The sequence below is a fragment of the Pseudopipra pipra genome, chromosome 20 (assembly GCF_036250125.1).
Source record: "Pseudopipra pipra isolate bDixPip1 chromosome 20, bDixPip1.hap1, whole genome shotgun sequence".
NCBI lineage: Eukaryota > Metazoa > Chordata > Aves > Passeriformes > Pipridae > Pseudopipra > Pseudopipra pipra.
The window spans coordinates 9,328,790-9,341,127 of NC_087568.1; the positions used below are offsets into that span (position 1 = coordinate 9,328,790).

At 50.5% G+C, this 12,338-nt stretch overlaps 1 protein-coding gene across 13 annotated transcripts in view; it reads right to left on the minus strand.

The window, feature by feature from the left end:
* The window catches only part of CACNA1B (calcium voltage-gated channel subunit alpha1 B), a 317,185-nt gene that overhangs the window by 160,909 nt on the left and 143,938 nt on the right, over positions 1–12,338 (minus strand). The gene's annotated exons all lie outside the window — the stretch shown is intronic.

Consider the following 12,338-nt stretch of genomic DNA (forward strand, 5'->3'; position numbering starts at 1 on the left):
CTCGTCCCTTTAATCACAACTTTATGTTTCAGAATCACAGAATAGCCTGAGTTGGAAGGGACCCACAAGGATCATTGAGTCCAACCCTCAAGTGAATGGCCTGTACCTTAAATGTGTGGGAAGGTGAGGGAGGAACTGGGAGAAGCTGAAAACCTTCAGCAGTTTCTGTACAGACACACACGTCTCACAAGCCACCAGTGGGGAACTGCCCCTCCTGCTCCCTGGAACTGGCAGGTTTGGCAGAATCACAGAACTATTTTGGTTGGAAGGGACCTTAAGGATCATCTTGTTCCACCCCCTGCCATGGACAGGGAGACTTTCCACGATCCCAGGTTTTTTTGAGTCCCGTTCAACCTGGCCTTGGACATTTCCAGGGACACAGGGGCAGCCACAGCTTCTCTGGGCAACCTGTGCCAGGGCCTCACTAACCTCACAGGGAACAATTCCTTCCCAATATCCCATCTAACCTGCCCTCTGGCAGTGGGAAGGCATTCCCTCTTGTTCTGTCACTCCAGCATTTGTAAATAGTCTCTCTCCATCTTTCTTTTAGGCTTCCTTCAGGTCCTGGAAGGCCAGAATTGGGTCACCCCAAATCTTCCCTTCTCCAGGCTGAACAATCCCAGCTCTCCCAGCCTTTCCTCCCAGCAGAGCTGCTCCAGCCCTCTGATCATCTTGGTGCCTCCTCTGGACTCTCTCCAGCAGCTCCATGTCCTCTCTGTGCTGTTTCCAGGGCTGGAGCAGCTCTGCAGGGGGGTCTCACCTGAGGGGCAGAGGGGCAGAATCCCCCCCTGTCCTGCTGCCCACACTGGGGGATCAGCCCAGGGCACGGGGGGTTTCTGGGCTGGGCCATGTCCAGCCTGTCCCCCACCAGCCTCTCCAAGTCCTTCTCCCAGGGCTGCTCCACCTGCTCATCCCCAGCCTGGATTGATCCAGGGGCTGCCCCAACCTGGTGCAGCACCTTGGGCTTGGTCTTGTTAAACCCCATGAGATTCCATGGGCCACTGCTTGAGCTTGTCCAGGTCTTTGTCCTGGCATTGCAGCTTCTCCAGGCATTGCTGTGGAAGCTGGGAAGGTAATTTCCAGGAGAAGACAACACCCTGAGTCCCTGCTCACTGAATTCCTTCTGAGGGTACAGAGCTGTAGCAAAATCATCCAGGTTGAAGACTGGAGGGTCTTGATGTAGGGTCTTCCTGGCAAAAGGATGCACCACTTCTTCCTTCTCCTGTCTCCAGGAGATGGGAGAGGAGTTTGATGAAGCTGGAACTTGTTAAAAAACAGTTTTCTATATGAAATGTATTAATAAAAATGTGTGTCTCTTCCCCTACATTCATCACCATTCAGGAGCTGAAATAGTCTCTCTTTGCTCCCAGATTTTCCATTTGAGAGCTCTTCAACAAAATTCCAGAGCACATTCAAAGGAAGGGGAGAGGAGGGGGAGGGGAATTATATCAAAATGCCATATTTAATCTGAAAATATTTCAACTGAAGTTTTCCTGCCAGCTGAAAATGAAAACACAGAAAGTCCCCTGGGAATGTTTGGGAGCAGTAAATAAGTTCCCTCTTCTACTCAGTATAATTCCTATTTATGTCACTGACTTGCAAAAATCTCCCAAATCACCAGAAAGGAAACCTGAGCGGAAATATGCAGGAATTTCTTTATAGCTGGTCTTCCATCCTCTGGCCAACCCTGGAATGTGTTTATTGTGAGGCTGGGGAGGCCCTGGCACAGGTTGCCCAGAGAAGCTGTGGCTGCCCCATCCCTGCAAGTGTCCAAGGCCAGGTTGGAGCAACCTGGGCTAGTGGAAGGTGTCCCTGCCCATGAACAAGATGAGCTTTAAAGTCCCTTCCAACCCAAACCATTCCATGATTTTATGGTTCACTCACTCTCATCCCTGGCTCTCATCACCCAAAAAGCCCCAAAAGCCCTCGAATTGTTCATCTTCCAGCGTGTCCAGCTGGGCACAAAGAGCTGAAAGGTCAGTGCTCCTGCCCAGCACAGCAGCACGAGGTGCTGGGGGGTGACTGTGCTGCCTTCCAGCTCCTCTGTGACAGTATCTGTCACGGAACAAACAGGATCCAGAGGCAGGACATCCATCCTGGAAACCACAGGGCAGCCAGCGGAGCTCAGTGTGTCACATTTGTCTTCTCGAGGGGGGTCGGTGCTTAATGTCACCGGGAAATGGATGGTTGTTGCCTATCACCGTGGTGGGTGGAGGAGGAAAATAAATCTCAGTGTAAATATGCACTGAAAGAGCCACTTCAGGGCAATTCAAGAGCCCCCCAAGCCACAGAAGAGGCACAGTCAGCTCTCAAGTAACCACCGGGCTCAGTGAACATTGTGAACTAATGAAATTCTTACAAGTCCTTTATCCACGCTGGTCTCAAAACAAAAATATTGTCACAGCAACCAAAGAGGGATTAAAAAAATAAACAAACGCCAATCTTCATCCCCCGAGTCTCTGATAAACCTCCCTCCACGACAGCAGAGAGCTGGGATGGAGCATCTCCTGGTCTTGGCTTTGGTGGCACAGGCGTCAGCAGCTTCCTGCCAGTCTAATCACATCATTAAACCTCTGCCAGTCGGGTTTTCCGCTCCGAAAGCAGACAAACTGCTTCCCGCTGCCGGGGAAGAGGCCGGGAGAGATGATACAGCATCGCTGTCACCGCTCCCGCTAATCGTGCCGGTGATTAGCGACTCGGAATAACGACACAGGTAATTAGCTCCTCGTTCCCAATAATCACACGGTCTTGCGAGCTCATGAAATCTCAGGTCTTAAAAGGGGAGAAGAGTCTCCACCCGCTGAATCTGAAGCGTTCATTGTGAATAGAAAGCTGCACGGATCTTGGAAGGGCTCTGCCAGTGACTCCTGGAAAGCAGCTGTCGAGAAGTTTTAGAATTTTAAGTCTTAAAAATAAATTGAGGGGGGGAAAAAAATCGGGTTTAGATCTCAGGTCTTCGCCAGCAGCTCCTGGAAAGCAGCTGTGCAGAACTTTCCGAATTTTAAGTCTTCAAAATATAAATAAGGCAATCAGTTTTAGGGTTGGCTTCGTCTCCAGTCCAAGCACATCAAAGGAAGGCACGAAGCTGAGCCCGGGCGACATGTGACATCCTGGGACACGGTCCTGCCTGGAGAAATCCAGCCCCGGGGAGTGGAGAGGAGCCGGGACGGGAGCCAGATCCTGCGAGTGGGTGAGCTGCTGGCACGGGGACCAGCCAGCACTGCAGATGTTCCACTGAATCACTCAGGGGCCAAACCCAACTCTCCAGGTGGAGATACAAAATTTGGCCCGGCCGGGAGGCCTGGGGTGGGAGCTTGGCTGTGGGACGTGGAGCGGCGCCCGAGGATGGATCCGAGAGCTGTCAGCAGCCTGCTGAGCAACCCCCCCAGCCTCAGGAACAGGGAGGGACGGGCTGGAGGCAGAGGATGGAAAACAGAGGGTGGAAAACAGCAGCTTCTCCAGCATCGCACACGTGCTGCAAGAGGAGCAGCGGCACAAAATCCTGGCTTGTGCTGCCGGGGCTGGCTGGGTGGGGAGAGGGGAAGGCTTAAGAATTCCTCTCTGCTTCAGTCCACCCCTTTTACAGCAAAGAAAGAACCTCCCGACACACTTAGTGCCCATTATCCCCTATTTTCCGCTAAGCTTTCAGCAGGAGCAACACCGAGGTAGGAATTTCCCTGCGAGGCTGCAGAGGGACTGCGGAGATAAGAAGAGGCACTTGTAGCACCCCAGACACGAACACGCTGGGTGATAAGGGAGGGGAGATGAATGCGGTGCTGTCTGCATCTGCCGCTGAAAGCACATCTCTTGTGCTCCTGGCAGATACAACCACCTGCTCAGGGGCTTAGGATCGCTCAGAAGATCCTGCAGAGCCCCTCAGGGGAAGTGCTCAGCGCGGGGATCACACACTTCCCGATATCCTGAGAGCATCCACAGGCAAGCAGAGACATTTTAAGGGTGGAAGCTCATTTCCTACCATTTATTTTGGTTAATCAGCTGTGAGAAAGAAATAGAGAAAGAGCCTTCAGTTCGTTTTTCCTCTCCCTCCCGGGTTTGTTTTTGATGCTGGAATTTGCCACCTTGTCCTAATCCAGCCGAATTCCAGGTGTTTGGGTGAAGCCAGTTACACTAATGTGGTAGGAAGATTCCTGCTCAGCAAACCCTCCCCGTGCTCCTGCTGTCCTGTAGGTCCTGCAATACCTGTGGGATTGAGTTTTCTACCTCACACAGTCCTGAAAAGCCCCTTGGGGGGCTCGTTCCACCGGGATCTCATCCAGTGAATATTCCTAACATTTCCCTCACTAACACATCAGCATCCAGCAGATTCTTCCTCCAGGAGATGAATTTGCTCTGCAGGTTCAGATCTCTGTGTTTGGTGTTCCTGGAGAACATTAAACCCTTTATAAGGGGAAGCCTCTGCAGGATGCAACAAAAAAACCCAACACCTTTCTGACTGTGACTGTTTCTGCAACCGAGGACACAAAGCCTTGGCTGTGCTAAACGTTTATTTTACCTTCTGCAAAGCTGTTCTTTGAAAGGCAGGGCCAGTGAGGAACTCCAGCAGAAAGAGAGGGAGAGAGCCCATGGAGAGGGTGCAGGAGGGAGATGGGAGTGGGAAGAGAGAAAAGCAGGAGCTCAGTGTCCTGGATGAGGATGCAGGAAGAGCCCGAGGACCTGCTGAGCATCTGCTCCCCTCCTGGGGGTGATGAGGGGGCAAAGCTTGGGGGGCTGAGCAGGGACAGGGAACACCAACTTCCCTCAATTCCTGAAGCATTTTCCTTCAACAAGCTGCACTCCATCATCACCAGGGACTCTCTGGACTCTTTCAGAGGTGAAAGGGCAAAACTCAGCCCACAACACAGCTCTGAGAGCCTGGAGGGCTGGCAGGGGGGCAGCAGCAGGGGAATAAAAACCCTGCAGGGATGATGTCCTGCAGGCCAGCCACCTCAGAGGTACCAACCTTCAGAGTTTCTCACTAAAACTCCTGAAGGAGAGGAGGAAAAACAGCCCCAGCAGGGGCTGGAATATTCACAGCAGCACACAGGAGGTGAGGGACAGGGGGAAGGGGTGGGGAGAGGAGGGAGAGCATCATTCCCTGCACAAACCTGGGAGGATGCTGGGCAGTTAGAAATACACTGTAGAGCTTAGAAACATGGCTTAGGAAAGAAAAATATGAACACATCCAGGAGTAAATAGACAAACAGGGCATTTTCCAGCTGCCTGGACATGAAGCATCATGGCCCAAAGCTGGGATGATGCAAATCCATGAGGACACGACTCAGCTGTGTCCAGAACTGGCACCTGGCACCCAGAAGGGCTGGAAAATAAATGAGAGGAGATCAGCCAGGCCACTGATTTCTTCCCCACAGCATCAAGTGTCTTCACCACAGTAAAGGAGCAGGAGGAGCTCAGGAGGAGCTGAGGTGTGGCTGTTCTCACCCCCAGCCCAAACCCTCAAATGCAGAGAAACCTGCAGACAGAACTCAAAATCATTTGCTGCCTCTGACTTAGTGATCTGAAAACATGAATAGAAATGAAAAAAGGGTATTTTTAAATCACTGGTTTTAAATACCTCTCAAAATCAGGGCCAGGGCACCACTGAACACAGACAAAACACATTGATTTGTGATGGGGTTTCACCCACGTGGGACACAAAGAAAAAGCAGGAAAATGCACCTCATTTGGGCAAGAAAAAATTCTGAGGGAGGTGAAAGGAAGCACATCTCAGGGGCACAGGGAGATCGCCCAAAACTGCTGGAATGAGGTGAAACCAAACAGCTGATTCACCTGGAAGCTGTAATTTCTTCGGGATTTCTTTGTGCTGGTGACATTTGGTGCCTGTAAGATGTTGTTTTCCTGCCCATAAAGGCAGTTTCCTGAGAAGTCAGAGTTTTGAACCTTGCTATTAAACAAGGAAAGCCCAGAGAAAGACTGAGATTTCTTAGTGCTGAGATGACAGAGCTCTGTGGCTCATCATCCACCCCAGGCTGTCTCATCTGCTGCACAAAATCCCAAAGAAATATGTTCTATGTTTCTATCCCACCTGGAATTACAGCCAGCCAAGATCCCACTGGGCATGATCATGTCCAGACTGAGCCCAAACACACAGAGCCAGCTGGCTGAGCTGCTGAACCCATCCTAATATCCTGCTCAGGAGTAAGGACTGGCTCAATCAATCCTGCACAGACAGAGCAGCTTCTGCTTCCTCCTCGTTGCTCTAAAGAGGTGGAACACACAGCTCTCCTCAGCCAGCTGAGGGAGGATGAAAGCATCACCCAGACATTGATCTCAGCACCAAGCCAGGCTTCACAGCCACTTTTATCACTCAGCACAGCAAGAAGATGCTTCAAATGCAAGCCAGATATGGGATATGTCTTGTATTTCTAGAAAGAGAAGAGGAACAGCACAGAGGTGAAGCCTGCAATTCATCTTCCTCCCTTCTTTTGTCTTTAAGTCCTTGTTTGTGCCCATTTTACTTTGATTGCCCCTAATCTGATTTGAAAAGCTGCCAGTGCCACAGCAGCAAGGAGGCAGCAGCAAAGTGAGAAAAAGGAGCTCAAAAGCACCATTTATCTCCCAGCGTCGTCCTGTTACAATTGCTGGCTCTGTTCAGAAAGTTTCCACCCCCGAGTCAAAGCAGAAGCCCCAGGAAATTCAAATTTAGGTCTCCTGTGTACCATTCCTATATTGCAGGCTTTAATTTCCATTGTGGTTTAGCAGAAGGGCAAAAAAAAAAAAAAAAAAAAAAAGTCCAGCACTCCTGTACCAACCAAACCCACAAAAGGAGCACAGGACCCACATTTAACAGGACATTTAACTTGGTGAGACAGAGCTCACGTGGAAAGTCACTGCTCCTGCAGGACAAACACCTCCTTCTCCCACATTTCACGTTTGCAACAATGGCTTTGTTAGGAAGGGTGATGAGCAAGAAAAAAGGAAAAAAATGGAGAGGTTTTTTCTTCTGTCTTTCCCCTTCTTTTAAAGCGTGGCCTTGGAAAAGGCTAAAAGCAAGGAGAAAACAAGCAGGATCTCCTATCTTTCCATGATGCAGCTCTTCTGCTGCAAATAATTAACACCAGGCAAAGTCAGATCGCAGCAGGTAACTGGAACTGGGAACAAATTTGCAGGGAAATGAATGATTGTCCCTGTAATGAGGGGAAGGAGGACAGAAGAACACTTTGCCGTTATGACAAATTAATCAGGCTCGTGCTTCCCCGGCCTCTGCACGGCCTGCAGGCTGGAGCTTTATGATCTCAATCTGGCAAAAATCCTCAGGGTGGGAAAACCTGTCATGGAACTGAGCAAGTCACCGAGGCAGTGAGGGCAGGATGGGGCTGTGCTCCCCCCACAAAAGCCTCAGGGACTCAAGGGACAGCACTGAGAGCCAGGGATCTGGGAGAGGGTTTAATGGGACTGTGCCCAGAGAGCATCCACGCTGCAGATTGCTCCAAACAGGCTGCAGCAGGGGTTAAATTAATTAAAGAATGAAAATCCTTTTTCCCTGCCCCTTGTTCCCCTGCAGGGTGCCAGCACAGCCTGTGGCTCTGGCCCTTGCCAGGCTCCTGCTGTCACAAAGCTGCTGCATCCATTCAACCTCTCTGCCTGCAGTTCTTACCCCAGGTGGGCTCAGAAGACACGAGGCAGGTGTTGCACATCCCAGGACAGAGCAATACCTGAGCAGGGAACCCCCCCCAGGCCCTGTGGTGCCTCTCCACACCGGGTTCTTGCAGCTGAGTAAACCTCAGGAACAATCATTACTCTTCACTGGCTGGGCTGGGAATACCTCAGGCTTCACCATAAATATTTGAGGACATGACAAGCAGCATTTTTCACAGTGCAGAGACACAGACTCTCCGTATCCAAATGCATCATTCCCAGGCTGTGCATTCCCTGTGTCTCCAGCCTGGGTGCTCCCCACTGCTGTGGGAAGCAGTGCCAGGAAGCACTTAGCCTTGAAAGAACTTCAATCATCTTCCTCACAGCATCCCATGATAACGTTTATCCTCTTTGTGTGGTGGAATCCAAAGCATCAAACCAAACAAATGTGAGGTACAGGATCCTCCTATTAATGCCCCGCTCGACACCCAAGCAGCAGAAAAGTCCATAATCCCAGAAGTTTTTGGGAGAAAGGTGCTGGTTGGGCTGAGAGGAGGCTGAGGGCTGGGAGGGGAACAGCAGCAGGATGAGGAAAACAGCACTGGAAGCTGCTGCTGAGGGAGGGAGCAGCAGGAAGGTGTGTGTGGGGTGGGTGCCCATCCCGGGGTGGCAGGAGCTGCCTGAGCAGGAAACCAGGACAGAGCCAGGGAACGACGAGTGTTGGGCAGCACTTCTCAAACACCAGAGGTGTTTTTCCCTCCTCACAGCAAACTGTGCAGAGCTCCATAAAAAATTCATCAGGGTCATCACGGGGCATTTTCTGGTCAGAATCAAAGCCACATCCCCCGACATCCCAAAGGCCAACGAGCCTGGGTTCCAGGAACACAGGGAGGCATCTGGGGTCAGTGGCTCCTGGCATGACTTGCACTCAGAGCATGCCCCTGGTGCCACCTGAGGCAGCCAATCTTTTCCCAGGGAAAGGCTGCATTCCCTGTGATTGCTCTGTTCCCTTTATTGCTACCTGGGTCACAAATAATCTGACAAGAATAAACACGAAAAGATGTTTCGGGGAAAATGTGTTATGGATACAAACCCCTCAAGATTTTCACTGCTGCTGAACTGGGCACCTGACAAAATGTAACCTCAGTTTCTGGGAGTGCCCCAGCTTTCTGGAACAGGGATAGCATGGATTGTCATGGTTAAAACATAGAAATAAAGTTAAGGGCAGCTTTTTAGTGTGACCAAGACCTGGTTCATCCTTTTGGGAGGGTGGGTTGATGGTTAGGCAGAGCTTCAACCAAGTGTCTAATCTCCTAATTTCACCTAGTTTGTAATTATTAATTTTTTATCATTTCTCTTTTCCTTTTTTCCTTTGTGTATCTTGGGTGGGGGAGGTGTCAAGCTCAGGCAGTCACCCCAAGATGCTTCCCAGCACATGGATGGTTCACAAGGAGAAGCAAACAAGCCTTCTGAGTGTTAATAATGTCAAAAGGGAAAAATCTCTGCTCCTGCCTCTGCTCTCCTGGCCCTGCACGGTCCTGAGCTCTCACATCAGCTCTGGCACGCACTGAAAGCTCCCCCAGAAGAAAATAATCTGTATTTTTCTGCTCTATTGGTTCCTGCAGGACTGTTGGGTTTTATCAGCTCACGGAGGAATGAAGCACCAGAGAAGGAAAACAGAAAGTGGGGGGAATATAAAGGAGGAACTGAGAGGAAAATCCCTCTCCAGGGACATAAAGCCACTGCTCCACAGCACATGGGATGCTGTGTCCTGCTGGGAAGCCCCAAATCTCCCCCAAACAATCAACCAAAGGCAGCTGCTGGATTTTAGGAGCTCGATTGCACCTCACTTGTGCCCCTCTGAGCACTGCAGGCCTCCAGGAAAACCCTCAGTTCCTCCAGGAAAGCAGCCCAGCCTGTATTTGCTTGTGATGGGCGACCTGGCAAAGGGGAGCTGCTCCCAGTTTGCCCAGTCAGAGCCCACCTCTGGCACTGGGCTGAGCAGGCACAGCCCAGCAGCCACTGCAGCTTCTGAAAGGACATGGACAGCCCAACCCCCCCCTTGTGCCACCAGAAATGAGGTGTTTGCAACAACCCCCCGTTTCCTTGGATCACGGGGAAGTCTGGATATTCAGGCTGGATATTCCCTCACCCAGGGAGGGGAGAGGAGCAGAAAGCAGAGCCCTTCTGGGAGGGTGTTAATTATTAACCAAGAACAAGAGCACTGGCAGGGTTTGATGAGCTCACACGAGGAGGACACGCTGTACAGCACCAGGGGCCCGTGGAAGCTGAATTATGGACTCAACATGCTTTTAATTACAGCTTTAGCCAGGTACTCAGGGTTCTGGCACAGCAACTGCGGCCTGAGAGTGGGGGTTATTTTTATGATATGTTTTCACCAACACTTCCCCATCTCCCTGTCACTTCCCTGCCTTTGCTTGGATTACAGGACCACAGAATCACGGAATCATTGAGGCTGGAAAAGAGCTTTAAGATCACTGAGTTCAACTGTCAACCAGCACCACCCCCATGGTCACCACTGAACCACGGCCTCAAGTGTCACATCCACAGATTTTTTTTCACCCTCCCAGGGGTGCTGACTCCACCACTTCCATGGGCAGCCTGTTCCAAGACTTTCCAACCTTTTCCATGAAAACATTTTTCCTAATATCTGATCTAAACCTCCCAGGTACAACTTGAGGCCATTTGCTCTCGCCCTGCCCTATAATTCCAGAAGAATCAGCAGAGGAGAGAGGTTGTTTGCTCTTTATTTCAAAACGAGTATCATCTCTTCTTTGACATTTTGTGAGCAGATGACACCGGGGATCTCAAGAGGGTCCATCTCCCTCCACTGCTCAAACAAAGAAAACCAGGAGCTCAGCCCAGTTATTTGAGGTTTCTGTTGGGTGTTGACATGGGCTCACAAACAACCACAGAAAGGCAGAAAATTTCTTTCAGATTTATGGCAAAGCTCTCTACAGCCCAGTGTTAGTAGGAAGCTCGATAACTTCTCATTTAAGATTTAGGCCAGGTTGGACAGGGCTTGGGGCACCCTGGGCTAGTGGAAGGTGTCCTGCCCATGGCAGAGGGTGGAAGGAAATGAGCTTTAAGGTCCCTTCCAAGCCAAACAGTTCTGTGATTCTGGGATTAATTAAATTGCCATAATCTGTGATGGCAACTGCACATCTGCTTCAGAAAGCTGTAGCTTCCTCTTTGCCCACTGAGGAACAAATATACAGGGGAAAACAGCTCAGAAATAACAACAGTGGAAAACAGGAGCTGGACTCAATGGTCCCTGTGAGTCCCTTCCAGCTCAGGGTGTTTTATGATTCCAACAGGGTTTCAGTGCAAGGGGACAGTAATGAAGATCACACAGGATCTTAGGGAAGTGGGGAGCTGACCTCAACTTTGCAGTTGTTTCCTGGGGGTGTCACATCCCCTGGTTCTCCCTGCTGTTCCCTCTCTGGAATGTGTGGAGGAGGAGAGCAGAGTATTCCCCAGGATCCAGCACAGTGACATTAAAGGCTGAGGTGCACAGATCATGAAAATAAGAAGCAGCTGAGTTCACCCTGTTCATGGGCTATTTGTAGAATCCCTAACCCCAAATCAACTTGGGTTTATTGCAACAGGAATGTGGGGCATTGCCAAGAGCCTCTGCTGCTGACACTTCCACTGGGATGTGGATGGTTCCATGGCCTGGAGTGAAACTGGACCCCGTGGAAGTCAACAGGCCAATGACCCTTTCTCTGTGCAGAAATCTCTGTAAAGAAAAACCTCCAGCAGAAATTCATCTTTTATGGTGCTGTCTGGGGCTTTTGGCTACAGAATATGGAGCCACAGGACACACATTAACAGGGGATAATTGGTTAGAGTGGGAAAATATACAAGAAAAAATAGATTAAAAATGAGGATCACTGAAAGATAAAAAGGAAAAGGTGTTGTTTGTCATGCACTAGAACTGTCTCTGCAGTATCAAAGTGGCTGATCTTCTCAGGCACAGGTGTGGCTCTTGGGGATGGTCCCATGCAGGAGGGAGGAGTTGGACTGGATGATCCTTGGGGGTCCCTTCCAGCTGAGCACATTCTGGGATTCTGTCACACAGTGACAACAGTCTCTGTCTTCAGAGGGTCCTTCCATCTTCCTGGTGCCTTTTCATCACTATTTCATTCAGATATAGAATCACAGCACGGTTTGGGTTGGAAGGGACATTAAAGCTCATCTCATTCCACCCCCTGCCAGGGGCAGGGACACCTTCCACTAGCCCAGGTTGCTCCAAGCCCCATCCAACCTGGCCTTGGACACTCCCAGGGATGGGGCAGCCACAGCTTCTCTGGGCAACCTGTGCCAGGGCCTCCCCACCCTCCCAGGGAAGGGTTTTTGGTACCCAGTTTCCTTCCCTGCCCAGTAGCTCCAGGCCTGCTGAGCCCTGTGCTCACACCTGAGCTGGGCTCTTTATTCCCTTCAGCCTCTCCCCAGGAATTATTCCAGGCAAGGCCATCAAACCCTCTGCCAAAAACAGAAATTAAAAGCTTCCTTCCATGAAGAATAAATTCCCCTCATCACCACTAACAAAGGCAGAGCTGGTGCCCAGAGCTGCATTTTTAAGAGAAGATTCCTATTTATCTAATATTCATATTTTGCCCTGAGCAACAAGAGGCTTTCAGGAGAGTCAGACACCAAACCCATTTGAATCCAGCAGGAAGGAACAGGACCCTGCAGGCTCCTGCTTTTGTTTTAAATCC